This window comes from Spea bombifrons, chromosome 3 (assembly GCF_027358695.1).
Source record: "Spea bombifrons isolate aSpeBom1 chromosome 3, aSpeBom1.2.pri, whole genome shotgun sequence".
Lineage (NCBI taxonomy): Eukaryota > Metazoa > Chordata > Amphibia > Anura > Pelobatidae > Spea > Spea bombifrons.
This window is the reverse complement of record NC_071089.1, coordinates 105,988,275-106,004,733: the sequence shown is the minus strand read 5'-3', so window position 1 is coordinate 106,004,733 and position 16,459 is coordinate 105,988,275.

Sequence of the window (16,459 nt, the reverse complement as noted above, 5' to 3'; positions counted from 1 at the left end):
TGATGGGGTAAATTGCATTGACGGCTTTAAAGATACCCGAAATAGCACATGGGGCAGATTGACCAGATTTGGAAGAAAATTGGTTTTGAAAAAGCAAAAAACATAAAAACATTGGGTATTTCAAAACTCAGGACAAATAGTAGAATCTTATTAGCAGGATTTTTCATTAGCTTTTTTTGATGAGTAAAAACATTTTTAAATAAAAGTGAGAAAGTGTTTTTTTCAATTTTTCATCATATTTTTTTAATAGGAAATTAGATGATATGATCAAAAATCTGAAGAAAGCCCTTCTTGTCCTGAAAAAAAGCAATATATAACTTGTGTGAGTACACTAAATGACAGAATTACAGCTAAACATTACCACTGCAAAAGTGTTAAAACAGTCTTGGTCCCAAAGGGTACAGAAAATATAACAGCCTGGTCCTTAAAAAATCTGAAATACAAAATAAAAATCTTTCAAATTAAGTTAATTCCTCTATGTGCTTTTGTGCATGACATCAGGCATGACATCATAAAATTACATCAGTGCCATTGATGGTGTAATTTTTGATGTAATAACATTATAACTAATTATGTAATTTGTGATGCCATGTCTAGCGTCATTAGCAAAAGCACATGGGGTCGCAAACTTAATCTTGAAGAACTTTATCTTGTATTTCCCAAATGTTTATGTTAAAGTGCAACCCCTTAAGGACAATGGGCGGTCCCTAAACCCATTGAAAACAATGTATTTTGAGCCCGTACATGTACGGGCTTTGTCATTAAGGAGTTAATTATAAGTATTAAGTCATGGCACGTTTTAATCTAATTGGATGTCACAAATGCTGGAAGGTTTCCCATCACTCAGTCCTACATCTCTACCCTCACGTGACCTGATTGCTTGTGTGTGCCATCAGGTCACTGGCTATTGTTGCCACTTCTGCTTTATGCCACTGTTCAAGGACAATACTAGACCAGAGAAAATCCCTGAAGATAAAAAAACAAATAAAGTCTGCTTCTTTCTTTTTTTTTTTTTTAGTTCCCCAAGTACCTCAGGATCTGACCCGGAAGCTTCATCTAACTGCTGTTTTGATCAATCACATGGTTGCCGCATGCTTTTTGTAGCATTATTTCTCAAACCTCCAGGTTTCAATTTTCATTGGTATGTCTTTTTCACTAACAAAAAGTGGTGAACCTAGACAATCTAATCAATCTGATGTCCTGGCTGTATCTCCCTTTTCTTCATCCCACACGTCTGAACAATAATAACTAGGGATGTAACAATAAGGGACTCATAACTTAATGGGAAGGAATAAACAACATACAGGAAGTTAAGTCAGACGGGATAGCAATCATTTTCTAAATGTGTACCCATTAAAGGGTTAAACGGAAAACCAGACTGACCTATAACCATGTATCAATATCTCATCGCATTTTGGCTCCAGGTTTTACATTCCACTAGATGGCGCTATAGGAAAGGGAATTAAAATACAATGGGATTACAGACAAGGTATTTTCCGATACAAATATTGATAAGCCATTGTTCATTAATGCACTGTGGTATGGTACAAACACGTTTTAGTTTTAAAAGAACAGATAAAGATCATATAAATTAACTTAAGGCCCACACATATCTGTTTGAATTATTAAAAAATAATTGGATTTAAGGACAAATCATTGTACAGAGAGGTTTTTAAATTAAAGGACATAATACAGGTTACTACAGCTCAATGCTGTATGACTGATTCTCAGAATTATGAAGATAATTATATAAAAAAAAACCAGACTAAAACAGCGATATTTTGTAATATTAGAAGAAAGCATTTATTGAGACAATGTGGCAAGGTTACAAGGATCCTGTATGTTAACCCATGCAAGGCATGATAAAATGTAATTATTTTCTATTATAGTAGATGGCCTTATAAGATCCACTGGAAGTATGAGCGCATGTGTTTTGCTTAGCGTTTGATGCAAAGCATCTCCTGCAATGCAAATTTCTGGGGTACAGGAAAACAGAACAAATGCATAAAGAGGATTTTGATTGAATCCCTCCATGCACCTGAGTGCAAAATAAGGTGGCACTGTATACAATATAGTAAGGACATGTTACATGCTGTATTACCTTGCTACTGTTTATTGAGACAGTGTTGTTGTTTTTGGCTAATTACCAAGTGTGAATGAGTTAAATGATTAGACCCACTTTATGTTATTGTATAGGCAGTAAAAATATAATTCCCCTATTGTTAAGGTGCTCAGTTGATTGGTTCAAGCAGCCTTTGTTAGGGTTGGCTAAAAAAAAAGGGGGGGTGAGAACAGGATATTGAGTAGACAAGCTAAGAATTTCTACAGCAGATCACAGATTTCATTGACCTCAATTTAGAAACTAAATATCTCTTTAGATATTTATATCTCTTCAGACAATCACGCCATTGTCAGAAAAAAGCACAAGGTGCAGGTTGTCTTAATTGATTTATTTATCATTGTTATGCTAAAAGCTATAAAGGGACAAAGTTTCTTTTCACCAAAAGTGGATGAAAGGTTAATATGAGATCAAGATTCGATAAGGCTCAAAGTTATGTATCACATACCTTCCAGTTTATCTAATCACATATAGTACCATAATTCAAAATGTGATGATATTATTCATTTGCCGATCTACACAAAGAAAATGTAAAGAAACTCAAGATCTGACATTTTATTCTGTCATTCTTCCCCCAAAAAGCTTCATCACATGAAAAGAATACTGGACAGTACTAGAAATGAATCCTGCTTATGTTTGTTTCACCACTACTTAAGCAATAAATTATTGTTTCTGGAATGGCTTACGTTTATGAATTGTGATACCTTACAAAATTCTTGGATAAGGAGAACGTTTTCACCCACTTCTACTGTAGATATGTTGTATGTCTACCTTACTTGCTTAGACTCATTTACACCAACACAGCAGAACAAGGAATAATTAGTCACAAAAGGAAGATGTCTAGCAGTGGTGTAACTACAGGGGTTGCAGCAATCTCAACTAGGAGGCCCGGGAGGATTGTGTGTGAGCATGGCTGTGTAGGTGTTTGTGTGTGAGCATGGCTGTGTAAGTAGGGTGGGATGGAATGTGTGTTAGTGAGTATGAGTAAGTGTGTGTAATTTGTGTAAGTGTTTTTAGATGTGTGTTCCAGAGTGTATGTTGGAGGGGGATAGGCAAGGGGCAAAGAAGGCACAGATAAGCTGTTTGGGGTAAAGATTGCACAGATAGAATGGCACTCACAAGATGGTTAGGGCAAAGGAGGCACTTTGAGACATGTTGCTTGGTGAAGTTGGGGTCTTTGGGGCAATTTTCACACCATGGCCCTGTGGTTTCTAGTTATGCGCCTGATGACTAGAATGGATCCTGTACTATGTTTGAGGTGCAAGAAGTGGCAGCAGAGTAGCCTGAAACATGGAATAAAAAGAGCTGATACTTATAGTGGTCTCAGGAGACCTGATCTCTCTTCTCACACTTTGACTCTGATATGCTGTAGCAAAGCAGTTCATTGGAACAAATCTCCTTTTTTTTTTCCTTTTCTAGGGTACATAAGCATTCATGCGCTTTACAAACATGGGCATGGAGTGACATTGGAGTCCAAAACTTTAGTTATTCGGCTGCCCTGGGTTTTATTTTTATTTCTCTGTAATAACTAACTAGACCATTATGATTCAATGATCGTACTATAAATATATGTTTACCGGATTAAGAATCCATGAACTCTTACATTTTACATGATAAAGCCATTCTTCAATACGGTAAAGAATATTTGTAATATAATTATTATGAAATTGAAGTTGAATCCTCTTTCTTAATTGTGATTTTCCCATGTTTCCACAACGTTTTGATTTCTTGAGTTTCTAAAGAATATTGACATACATAGCGTGGTAGTTCAACCCATGGAAAAACTTTATCATTGCATGCGCAGTGGATTCCATTGAAAAAAAGAAATTCCTTTTATCTGTAGCGGAAATGAAAATAGAAGAAGACTCAGAATTTAATAAAAATGCTATACTTATTAGGTCAACAAGGCTACATTTGCCAAGCTAAATTGTAAAGCCTTCATGACGTAGTTGAAGAATAGTTCTTATGGAATGTGGAGGAGGAAACGAAGGATAAGATATGTAAGAGATCTGAGACTCGTTTAATACGCTATGACATTAGAAGGTATTGTAAGTCTAAAGTGATATAATATTAGTTTCCAGTGTAGTAGTACCAGCATTAACAAAAGTAATAATGAACATAAATGTGAAGGGTTCAAGGGAAAGATGACCAGAATTGTCAATTTAAATCTAGAACTTGTAGACAAAAAACAAACAAAAAACTATTTTAAGTTAACACACAAAATCCTACATCAATAAATATTTTTAAACAAATAAATCTAACCTATATAGTAAATTGATAAAATAATGTTTTAGTATGCAATATGTTTTATGTTCATTCCAAGGATCATGTTGTTATTTTGAAAGAAGAGTATTAATTAAGTGTTGCCGATTGTTCCCAATCTAAAGCCTTTGTGAATTGTGGCTTTGGGTCGCTTAAGTTTAAGAGAAAAAGTTCATGGTTCACATAACAAGAGCTAAAAAGGGAGTGCTAATTTGTTTCAATATCTAAATATATGTTTCTGTTAAATCTTTTTAATCATTTCACAGTGTGGTTGGTCTTCACATGGAAGAAGAGATTACATTACTTTACTACAGGAGTGTTTAAAAAAAAGATGAAATGTTTGTACTTAGCTGTCAAACATATCATTCCACAGTGTCATAGTCCATTGATTGTGTAGCATTAAATACGTTAAAGAATGATTGTCTGGAACTAATGATGTGAAGTCTAACCATTGTCTTGGTTGAGAAAGATTATTATTTAATGTATTTACCATGGTCTGCAGCATTCCTTGGTCATTAAGAGTAAAATAACTTTTTTAAGTGTTGATGTAGTGGGTATGTACATATTATCCATTTCAAAAACTGGGCTTACCCACTAAAATGTTTTTTTCAGAGGTGCATGCTTCTCATTACAAATATGATACACTCAAAGTCCAGTGCTAAAAGCCGTGTGGTCTTTGGTTGCCTTTAGATGGTGCAGAGCAGAATCTTTGATCTTTTGGTAGTATTAATACAAAACTGTGATGGAAGTGGCGAGAGAAAACGTGGTGGGTTTCCTGAACCCGCAATATGATGAGAATTTATTATATGCATGCTTATGCTACGCTTTTGGCTGGGGATGGGGAGAGAAAACAGCTTAATCCTAGTGGTCCACCTTAGCTTGAAGCACCAAGTTTGGCATAGTAGCCTAATTAACATGACGTGCCATGGTATTCAATATGAACAAGCAGGCTTCTGGCTTAGACTTCCAGCAGACGCCGGAGAGATTAATACAGAGAGGGAGTCAGAACATCCATGGGACATCAAAATAGACGGATTAAGTATGGATATCATTGAAGACAAATAAGGAATTTTTTTCGTGTATAGTCTGCATTGATTCGTTTCTCCCCATACCAAAGATACATCTGTGTGTGATAATCAATTGATGAGATGTTATGTGTATTTTGCTAGTGCCATCAAGTTCCTTTGTTGAATCATTCTGTCTTATCTAGCCCTCCCGATTGCACATGGGAAATGGTCTCTCCATTAATATTGCGAAACGTCCTTAGACTATTGCCAAAACACCTTACAGTTTCTCTGTAAAAGAAATGTTTTGGCACGATGTATACATTATAGAAACAATACATTGAAAAATACTTCAAAAGTTTAAAAATTAAAGGAAGACTGGTTGAATATTTCCAAAGAGGGGGAAAAAATAGACTAAATCATAAAATATTGTTATATAATTGATAAATTAATAATAAAGTGTGCATTTCTGTGCATGAAAAGTTAGGGGTACGTCATCGTCACCTAGAATCTAGGGAGAACGTTTTGGTCAATCAGCAATTTAGGACTACTGAGAATTTTAGTTGGATACCTTATTGTCTGTAATCTCAAAAAACAATGTGTCAGAATACTGCTGCACTCTCTTTCTAAAGTAATATGGTGGGATTGGACCCCATTTATCTTGGATGCTATCTCCACATGATTATTACATCACAGGAGAAAGCAGTCAAAAATATACAGTAGCCAGAGATCATCAAAAGCCTGTAGAAAGCGGTTTTGGCCTATATTTCTTTTCATACAGGAATAATCTGCTCTTCGAAGACCCTTATTACCCCTACTAGAGAAGTGTCTGCTTTGTTTAGAGAGCAAAAGCAAAATACCACACGGATGACTATTCAAAAATTCACTTGCCACCCAAAAGGAGTAAATTTGTGGTTGACTTGACAGTGTAGGCAGAGATGTTAATAAAACCCAAAAGTCCACAAATGTTGCATGACAAATAAGATCAGTAAAACATACACGGACAGTCCTGAATCCACCGGATCCAAAGAACTAAATTCAACGTGCTTTCGATTTTTGATGTGGATGCTTTTTGTTCTACAGTACAGTGTTTGTTATCAGCAAAACCAGTTGAAGGTTTCCATGTGGTAGGAATAACAATAACACAGGCAAGAAAGTACCTGAACATTCCATGCTCTATTGATTGTCGTTAATCACTGACTGTATCTGTGGCCCACGCAAAACTGATAAGCTCAAAATAACACTGACTGTCACCGGTGATATCATTTCATCTTTCAAGACATACTTTGTGAGAATCCAATGCATTTTACAACAAGATGGTCTTCAGAACCTAAAAATACTTCTGTAAACAACAGAAAACAAGTTTATTTCATTTTTCACTATACACGGAGCGTTTTCTTTAAAACAAATGTTCGGGTTGCACGATTTTAGAAACAGATCACAGTCTTCTCTGATTTGAAGGAAAATTCAGACTAATAATGAAATGATTTCCTATTTATTACTGTGTTTAAACAGATGATGGCGCTATATAAAACAATAAATAATACTACTGAATATTTAAGTGCAGAAAAGTACTGAAATAATGATCTAAAAATATCAAAGAAAAGTCAAAATAGCAAATATTTCAATTCACTTTTTTTGCTCATTTTCAGAATTGAGCAAGTTTTGTTACCCAGCTCAATCTGACTTTAAGTTTATCACTTTAAGTTTATTACCATTTTGGCTTCCTGCTTACAGGACTTGGTTGATTATTTATCCCCATTGGGTTACTTTTCCTTTTTGTGAAGTTATATGCCCTTATTGGTTCTGTGCTCGGAATTAAAGCATGTTTATAAATACAGTATAAAATGTGTACGTATTAGAACATGAATAGCGCCAGATTCTTCCACCAAATACTGGAAATCCATGAAGCCCTTGTATATGTAGGGATATCCATGTTGAAAAAAAAACTTAAAAAAGGAGAGTGCAATTAGTTGGCTCAGTCCTGGCTTGCCTTACTACCCTTTTGAGGAGCGAGGCCAAGCTCAGTCCAATGATAGCATTTTTAACACACCTTATACACATGTCATGGGACCTACAATGTATACAAAAAACAAAAACTGTCTGCGCTTCTTACCCTAATAAAGTTGGCAACAAATATATAAACATAATATAAATGAGAGGTTTTGGTTATATGAATTGGCCAAAGCATAATTAAGCTCACCCGCCACGTCAAGGCACACTCTCAATAGGGTGAGAACCTACTCTCACCTCCTACACAGTGGGCACATGTCATGTCATGGGACCTGCTATCTTCTTTTTTGTTTATTCTCAGGATCTCCACAATTAGTTTCCTCCTTAAGGTTATTTTTTTCACTTTTGATAAGTTGCTGTCTTTCTTTGGTGGCAGCTGATTGATGCCTTCTTAATGATGGAGGAGAGGAGAAAGGCAGATTACACCAATGCAGGAAATTAATTGACATTATACTTCTGCCACCTTTTCACACAGATATCAGCCCCCATAAGTAGATTTTTATTATTAAAAAAAATATCTCAGAAATTACTCTAATTTACAAACAAAAATCACAAGCTATAAGCACTATATCGGTGCTAAACATTATGATGGTGGCAGTTCCACTTAAATTATAACGTATTTCTGTTCAGTTCTGTTAAAATGAATGCCTCTGGGGTAGTGGTGGGATAGTCAATTATTTTTGAGAGAAAGAGGTTTAGGTTTTTTCCAGGTTGTAAACAGTCTTCAGTAACAAAACAAGCAAACGTCATTGTAGACCCATGTAACCAGCCCATTGAGGAGCAGCGATGCACCAGGAGGCTGGTGCCTGTGGCCACTATATGCCAGTCATCTACACCTCATCTACACTATACCTGTACATACACAGGACGTGTTCTACCAGTACGTTTCAGCGACTTTACTCCAAGCTGAGATCCATCAGCTGACAAAGTTTTGCTTGTTAGATGGTGACAACTGGATGTCTGCTGTTATTACTGATGATGAGGAGAAACATATGAACTGGCTTGAGTGTGAAAACCTGTCTACTATTCTCATATGACATCTGTCGGTTTCCAAACCATTATGTATCGCTGTATGTTTGCCTTTTGCTTTTAAGGATGTCAATATGGTGCACCCACGGGGGAGGAGGGTACTCAAAGGATACGGTCAGCGTACAAATGTTGCCTAAAGCCCTTGTTACTTTAGAAACAAGAAAACCTGCAAGTAAAATACAGTATAGTGTAAAGCCTTCTGGCTAAAATATTCACATCTGAACTAGATAAAGGGCAATTATCCCATGCCCTCTTCCTATCACTGCACCCTAGCCCAGAACCTGAGGTAATAATGTAATGTATTCTTTTGCTTTCTATTTCATAACCGTGCCACTTCCAAGCAAAAAATGTATTTTTCATTTTTTACAATAAGCAACTCTGGTGGAAAGTTTGAAAAATGCTCAATATAGCAACCTATGAGATGTTCCTGGTGATTGGAACTTTCCAGTAGTTGCTATGTTGATAAGAAAGCACTTTTCCCGCTTTTATTGCACTTTTATTGCACCAGTATCCATTCATCATACATAACCCTACAGTGTGAGTCACAAACACTTCACATCTTTCCAAATCAAATAGACTATGTGATTATATAATTAAATCATGAATGTGACGCTTTCCATATATGTTTCTATAGTCATTGAGCAATTATTAGGGCATCTTGGAAAACCAGTGTGAAAGTTTGTCCCGAATCATGAAATCCATGTGTTTCAGGTTACTGGAAACAGCGTTCCTTTTCACATTGCATCACTGGCTTGCCAGAGGGATCTTTTTTTTAAATTCATTTCCTCGAGAATGTTGAAACCTTTTCCTTGGTAGTGCAAACAACATTCACGGACACTTAGTACATGCTGGTACAGGTTTAAGCTTAAAGCCAGCACATTAGAACTCAATTTAGATTACATTTTGAGAACAGATATTTTTACACTTTAATCAAGATTCTAATAAGTACATTTGTTTCATGGATAGGCAACGTTTTTCTCCCAGTAGTTCTCTTTTAACCCCTTAATTGTCTAGGATGAATTATGGCTCCGCTGCGGTTCAGGACGAGAACGTCCCGGATCGTGACAGATGTACATATAGTGCAGTAGTCTGATAATATTTTTAAACATCTCCATCATATAGTCATGATCTTTACAAATGTGTATCTTTGTTTTTCAACAAATTACCCTAAACACATCTAAGCACACCAGACACATCTTTCCATCTCTTCCATATTAAGGCTGTCTGAAATATAGAATATGTCCAAGATCTAACTTAGGGGATATTAACACAGCAACATACATTATATGACCAATAGTATGCAGACACCTCACCATCACGCTTATATGAGCTTGTTGGACATCCCATTCCAAAACAATGGGCATTCACATGAGGTCCCCCCTTTTCCAGCTCTAACAGCTTCCACTCTTCTGTGAAGGCTTTCCACGAGTCTGTGGAGTGTGTCTGTGCAAATTTGTGGCCACTCAACCAAAAGAGTATTTGTAAGGTCAGGTCTGATGTTGGATGAGAAGCCTGGCTTGCAATCAGTGTTCCAAACTCATCCCAAAGATGTTCACGAGTTAAAGTCAAGGCTCTGTGCGGGCCAGTCAAGTTCCTCTAGACTAAACTGATCAAACCATGTCTTTGTGCCCTTCAATGGAACTAAAGGGTCCCTGCTCAAACCCTGGAGAACAGCGCCAGGCCATTATCCTTCCTCCACCAAACTTTACAGTGGTCACTATGCATTGCGGCTGGTAGCGTTCTCCTGGCATCTTGCATACCCAGATACGTCCTTCAGACTTCCAGATAGCGGAGTGACTCATCCCCTGCAGAGAACATGTTTCCACTATCCATGGTCCAGGGGCGGTGTGCTTTACACCACACCAGCTGAAGCCTGGCATAGCACATAGTAATCTTCTGCATAGTGTGCAGCTGCTCCACCTTCGTGAAGCTCCCAAAACACAGTGCTTGCGCTGATGTTGCTTCCAGAGGCAGTTTGGAACTCTGTAGTGAGTGATACAACCGAGGATGGGCAATTTTTTCTCGCTACATGCTTCAGCACTCAGCTGCCTTGCTCTGTGCGTGGTCTACCGCTTCGTGGCTGAGCTACTGTTACTCCTAGACGCTTCCACTTCACAATAATAGCACTAATTCTGTACACCTGTTAGCAATAAGTGTTGCTGAAATACCTACCTTTACTTACTTTTGTTCAAATAAGTACCATTCGGTCCATCTAGTCTGTGCATTTTTCTTAGATTCAGAATTCACTGATTTCAAAACTGCTTCTCATGGAATCCAGACAATAATTTAGTATCCAAAAACATAAGTGTTTTATTTTTTCTTGACTTAAATCTGTGTACAGGACAATGAAAACCAGATTGCGATCCATGTGAGAAATATCGGGGATTATATATAAAGGTGTCTCAAAAATATGACACAATCTGATACAGATGAAGTTTACTGCAACATTTAAATGTGTCCTATACTCTCACCTTACCCAAGATACACTATGATACACTATGTAGGATCCACTCTTTGAACGTTATCGTAAAGAACAAGATATAGTACAGGTTAATGGCTACATACATGTTGATGAATACTATCACATCAATGAAGCACATTAGTACCGTATTGGCTCGAATATAGGCCGCACTTTTTCCCCCCACTTTAAGTTTTTAAAGTGGGGGTGCGGCCTATATTCGGGGTCTAGCGCCCGACGCCCGGGACATGCAGTCCCGGGCGCCGGGCAGGCAGCGGGGTTAAGATACAGATCCCCCGCAGCGGTGCAGGGGACCTGCATCCTTCTCCCCGATACGCTCAGACAGCCTCCCCTGCCAGCACTTCCCACGGGGGGGGGGGCGCCGGCACGGGAGGTTGTTTAAGCGTTTTACCTCTGCCCACCCCCGACTTACCGGAGCAGACTCCCGGGTGTCTTGCGGGGCCGGTGGGAGACATCTACGCAATACGCGCATGCAACTTCCGGTACCGGTACCGGAAGTTGCATACGCGTATTGCGTAGATGTCCCTCGCCGGCCCCGCAAGACACCCGGGAGTCTGCTCCGGTAAGTCGAGGAGGGGGGGCAGAGGAGGACAGCGGCAGCGTATCGCGGGGAGGGAGGACAGCGGCAGCGTATCGCGGGGAGGGAGGACAGCGGCAGCGTATCGCGGGGAGGGAGGACAGCGGCAGCGTATCGCGGGGAGGGAGGACAGCGGCAGCGTATCGCGGGGAGGGAGGACAGCGGCAGCGTATCTCGGGGAGGGAGGACAGTGGCAGCATATCTCGGGGAGGGAGGACAGCGGCAGCATATCTCGGGGAGGGAGGACAGTGGAAGCATATCTCGGGGAGGGAGGACAGTGGAAGCATATCTCGGGGGGGGACAGAGTGGCAGCATGTTTTTTTTGGTGCTTTTTTAAAGAAAAAAAACTTTTTCTTTAAAAAAGCACCAAACTTTTAGGGTGCGGCCTATATACGGGGGCGGCCTATATCCGAGCCAATACGGTATTTTTGAACAACTTAAATGGTAACAAAAGAGGAAAGAGTAAAATTGAGACAAAGCTAGGCAATTACTTTAATTACGTTAAGTAATTATTTCCCAAAAAGAAAAATATGAAGAAATTCCTTCTGTTGGTGGCCTAAATTAGAAGCTGCTAAAGTGGAATGACTTCAAAAGTTTAATAAATGAAGGTACTGAGGTATTAGTGTTGTAAACGTGAGAAAAAACCTTTAAGTTATTTTCAAAGGATACTAAACAGCTAAAAGCATCATTTAACATACCATCTGTTTTTAGTCCAGACAGATTTCTTTAACTTTTTGTTGCTCAAAGGGTTATATTGCCATGCAGTAATCGCTCGCCATCATTCTGTTCCAGTAAATCAGGACAGAACTTGGCTTTTAAAATCATGAGCGCCCTGTCTGCCCATAATATGTGGAGACATTGCGACCTCATATCATGTTCTGCTCACCTACCGCGTCCACCCCACCATACTGGTTTCACCCCAAGAGAGGACTTTTACACGTGCAGTTATACTAGCCGCTAGTTATAGATGCATACACAGAGTTTATATATATTATATTTACCTACCAGGTTTGCATTTGGGACATCAGCCCAGTCTTAGAAATAAGATTGCTACATAAGAGGTTATCCTCGATAGGGTAAAGCTTGACATGTTTTGCACCTAATGGGCCACTTTTGAGAAAGCACAAGGGGCAAAACGCATTAGTCTATTGAGGATTTTATGTTAGTATAGCCTTCACTACAATTGAATGTCTTTTATGACAATGGATTAAGGATCAGAATAAAATAAATATATTTTTTACCAGTCCCGTGGAATGTTTCTTTTGGATCACTTTAAGCATTTGGAGTGAGGATTTCTCCAATTCTTGATGCCTGAGCACCCATCTGGAAGTTGCCTGTTTGGACGGAGCCCGTGCTTTTCTTTTTCTGGTTGAGAATACAAGTTTGTTCTCACCTGAATCAAATTTGTGAATAGACAACAAATATGAAATGAATTAGAAATCACTCTACGTTTTTTACAGGTGCCATTTTTCACTAGTATAAAAGCAGCAGTGTTATTATATTTTGGCAATGCTGCTATTTTTCTCTGTAAGCACTCTGATGTGTCCTTGAGATTGTGCTTTATGAAAGAGTTATTGCATTCCTGCATTTCAGTCTGCCATAAAGATATGCAGATGCCTAAGAAAACACGTAGAAACTCACTGAAAAGGAACATGTTTCTTTAAACTGCTATTTATACAACCCACATATAGTTTTAAGATAATTTCATGAGGAATGGAATTTTTTTTTCTCCTTGTTCTATTTTTCTCCCAGATAGGTAAACTGGAGATATAGTGATTGACTGCTTATTTGGATGATGTAAGATATATCTATAGTTTTGATCTACAGCAAAAGAATAATAGTTGCAGTATTCTGAGTAACAAAATTGTTGACAAATGAGACTACCTACCACCGATCACCATAAAGATGGATAAACCCTTATATTGGTAAAACCTTTCTTAAGAGTCCTCATTGGTTATTATTTAGCAGATCGTATAAGAGTAATTGTGTTTAGTTCAAGATCTTTGTGCAATAGAAACAAAATTATTTCATGCCCTACCCTCTTAGCTCCCCGAATTATAATCCCCATGTCCTGGTTTGGTGATTGATGGCTTGGAGATTGGTGTTGTCTACCTGGACCTGGACCTGAACCTGCCTAAAAAATACCATAGCTTTGTACTTCACTATAAAAAATATTATTAAACACATTTATGTGGATTTTTACATCACTTTGCAAAAGTGACAACTATTTTTATGGCATATTTTCCCTCTGCGTTTATCAGTTTATCTAACAAACAGACATTACTATAAGTTACTTAGTGAGTAATTAACTAGATTTCCCAATATTATCTATGTGTGAATCAGTCAGGTCACCTGAATGTCTTAAAATTTTATTCACTAAACCGAGAGATTGCTGGTGAGTTAAAATCTAATCGCTAATATAATCTGTGCTCTATAAACTGTCCTATATACAGGGCCACCTCAGTCCTTCTGGCGGAAGAGGCTCCCTGGGTTAACCTCTTCTAATACATAGTGAATTGTTCTACTCATCTGCAAACACCCCATTGTGCAGATAAATCCCTTAGACCAACAGCAATAGATGAACAAAGAGTCGTAGTTCTTTAGGCTATGGTGCTAATACTGCTTTGAACTACAAAATCCATTATACTGAGGATATCTGTTGAAAAGGAAAAAGAAAAACATACTTCTTACAGGTTCTCTCCCCGTGTAGAGCTAACTAAAGATGCTTTTGTGTAGAAGAGTACTAGATGCCAAGCATAACCAGGTGACGACTGAGAAACCGCAGTTGTTCCTTCACCAAATTGCATATGACTGTTTTGTGACTCACGTTACCTGCTTCAGCGGAGGAGAAACATAATTATCAGCTGTGGGAAGGTTGTTATCTTAGATACATGGAGGAAATCACATTTGTATATTTTATAGGAGTTTTTTATACTCCTTATTGTATTCCTTAGCTGCTTCTGCCCTTTGAACATTCCTAGCATAGAACTTGAAAACTCCAATAGATGTATAGCTATATGTTAGAGCTATACCTAGCTGGTAACCGTGCAATCTTTTAGTTTGTCTCGCTATTCTTCACTAGCCAGCTGTGTCTAAGGAAGATTTATTTTAAGGAAACAAGTTTACAGCCATGAGGTCATCTATTCCCCGGGACAGTGAAATGTAATGTTTTACTGGGCAACACTGCTTGTTTGGTTTTCCCATGGTTACATCATCTTTCCCGCATGTACACTCATGTACAGACACTTACATGCTTATCGGACATTCTACCCTATGGTTGAATCCTACTGTGATTTCATGACACGCCAGCCTGTTGTACAAGAAGGTGGGTTCTGAAGAACCTTTATCATAGAAACACTCAGTTTAGGGTGGCTCTGGTAGAACTCAAACGGTAAATAAAAATGGAATAAAGCAATGGATCAATATATGTATTTATAGTGGCATATTCAACTATGAGGGAATCACATAACTATTTCGTTAATTATCTCATGATATGCAACAAAGAAGAACATGTTAACATGATTCTACTGTATAAATCATAGAATATAAAATGTATTAATTGCATGATATATGTCTGTCTAAATACATGTACTGGTGTTAATATGCATTCATATCATTCTTTATTTAGTGTGGTAGAAGCACACAAAATTCATATGTGATTAGTGTTATCCTGATAACATTCACATGTACATTTTTGACTCCAGAGAAAAGTTATATTTCAGGATTACAGGATTGGCACCCACATCATGATTTTGGACTTGATAGACACATGTACTGCCCTCGCGGGAGGACCTCTGATCTGTGTACTTATGATCTTAAATGATAAATACACATACTGATCCTTGGCTCCCCCTTTTCTTCTATTTGTCTTTAGTATTGCTATTCAAGTCATTACAGGGTTAGTCCTGGGGTTGCTGCGCCAATACCTTAAAATTCAGTGTAAAATTATATTTTATATGGAAGTCAAAGACTGGTGCATACGCAGTATACTTTTCATTTTTGTATATATTTACAACGATCTTTGATGTAGATCACACAAGAAAGAGATGAAAGGCCACACATTTCCACTTTGTACAACGCGTATTTGAGAAACAGAAGGTGCTAACTGAAAATCGAGATAACAGTTTGGCCGTAGAAGAGCAGAAAATGTCTCAGACGTGCTCCTACATGTGGGATGAATCACAAAGAGCGTGGGAGTTTTCTTTTTTAAATTAGGTAAACTTTAAAATCTAGAGGAGGGACTGTTCATAGAATGTATAATGACAAGTAACACTTTCTCCAGGTGAATGGAACACGCATTACAGCACCATATAATGACTGTGGAACTGTGACTCATGATAAACATGCCTCTTACAGAAAATATTCTAAGTAGGATCCAATTTGGCTTTTTTTTCCATTTTAAATTCTTGCAACATTGATAATTATGACAAATCGCTGAATAAATGCATTAATTATAGTTGGGAAAACTTTATGTTAATCTTTTTCTAGTTAAAATGCATGATGCCCTAAGCGACCTTTTACCTTAACACTTTCAAAATAAAAGGGCTCACATCTGAACATTACAGCTGCTTGTATAAAACCTCTCCTGATAAACAGTCATTATAGTGAATGGTAATCAAGTAAAAGCATAAGATCTGGTTTCTCAGTTAAAATGCTAATTGGGTTGATTTAGTAAATAAAATGCAGATTAACCCCTTAAGAACCGGGATGTTTTGTAAATTGTGTATCCTTTGTGACTGAGGGGTTAAGCTGTAATTGTCTTCTTTCTCATTTAGTGTATCCACCCAAATTATCATTTTTTTTATAACAAGATGGGCTTTCTTTAGATACCATTATTAATTTACTATAACAAAAATAATAAAATATGGTAAAAATAAAAAAAACACTTTTTCTGACTTTTATTTGAATTTTTTTTTACTCATCTACAACAGCTAATGGAAAAATAGATTCTAAAATTTGTTTTGATCTTTGAAATA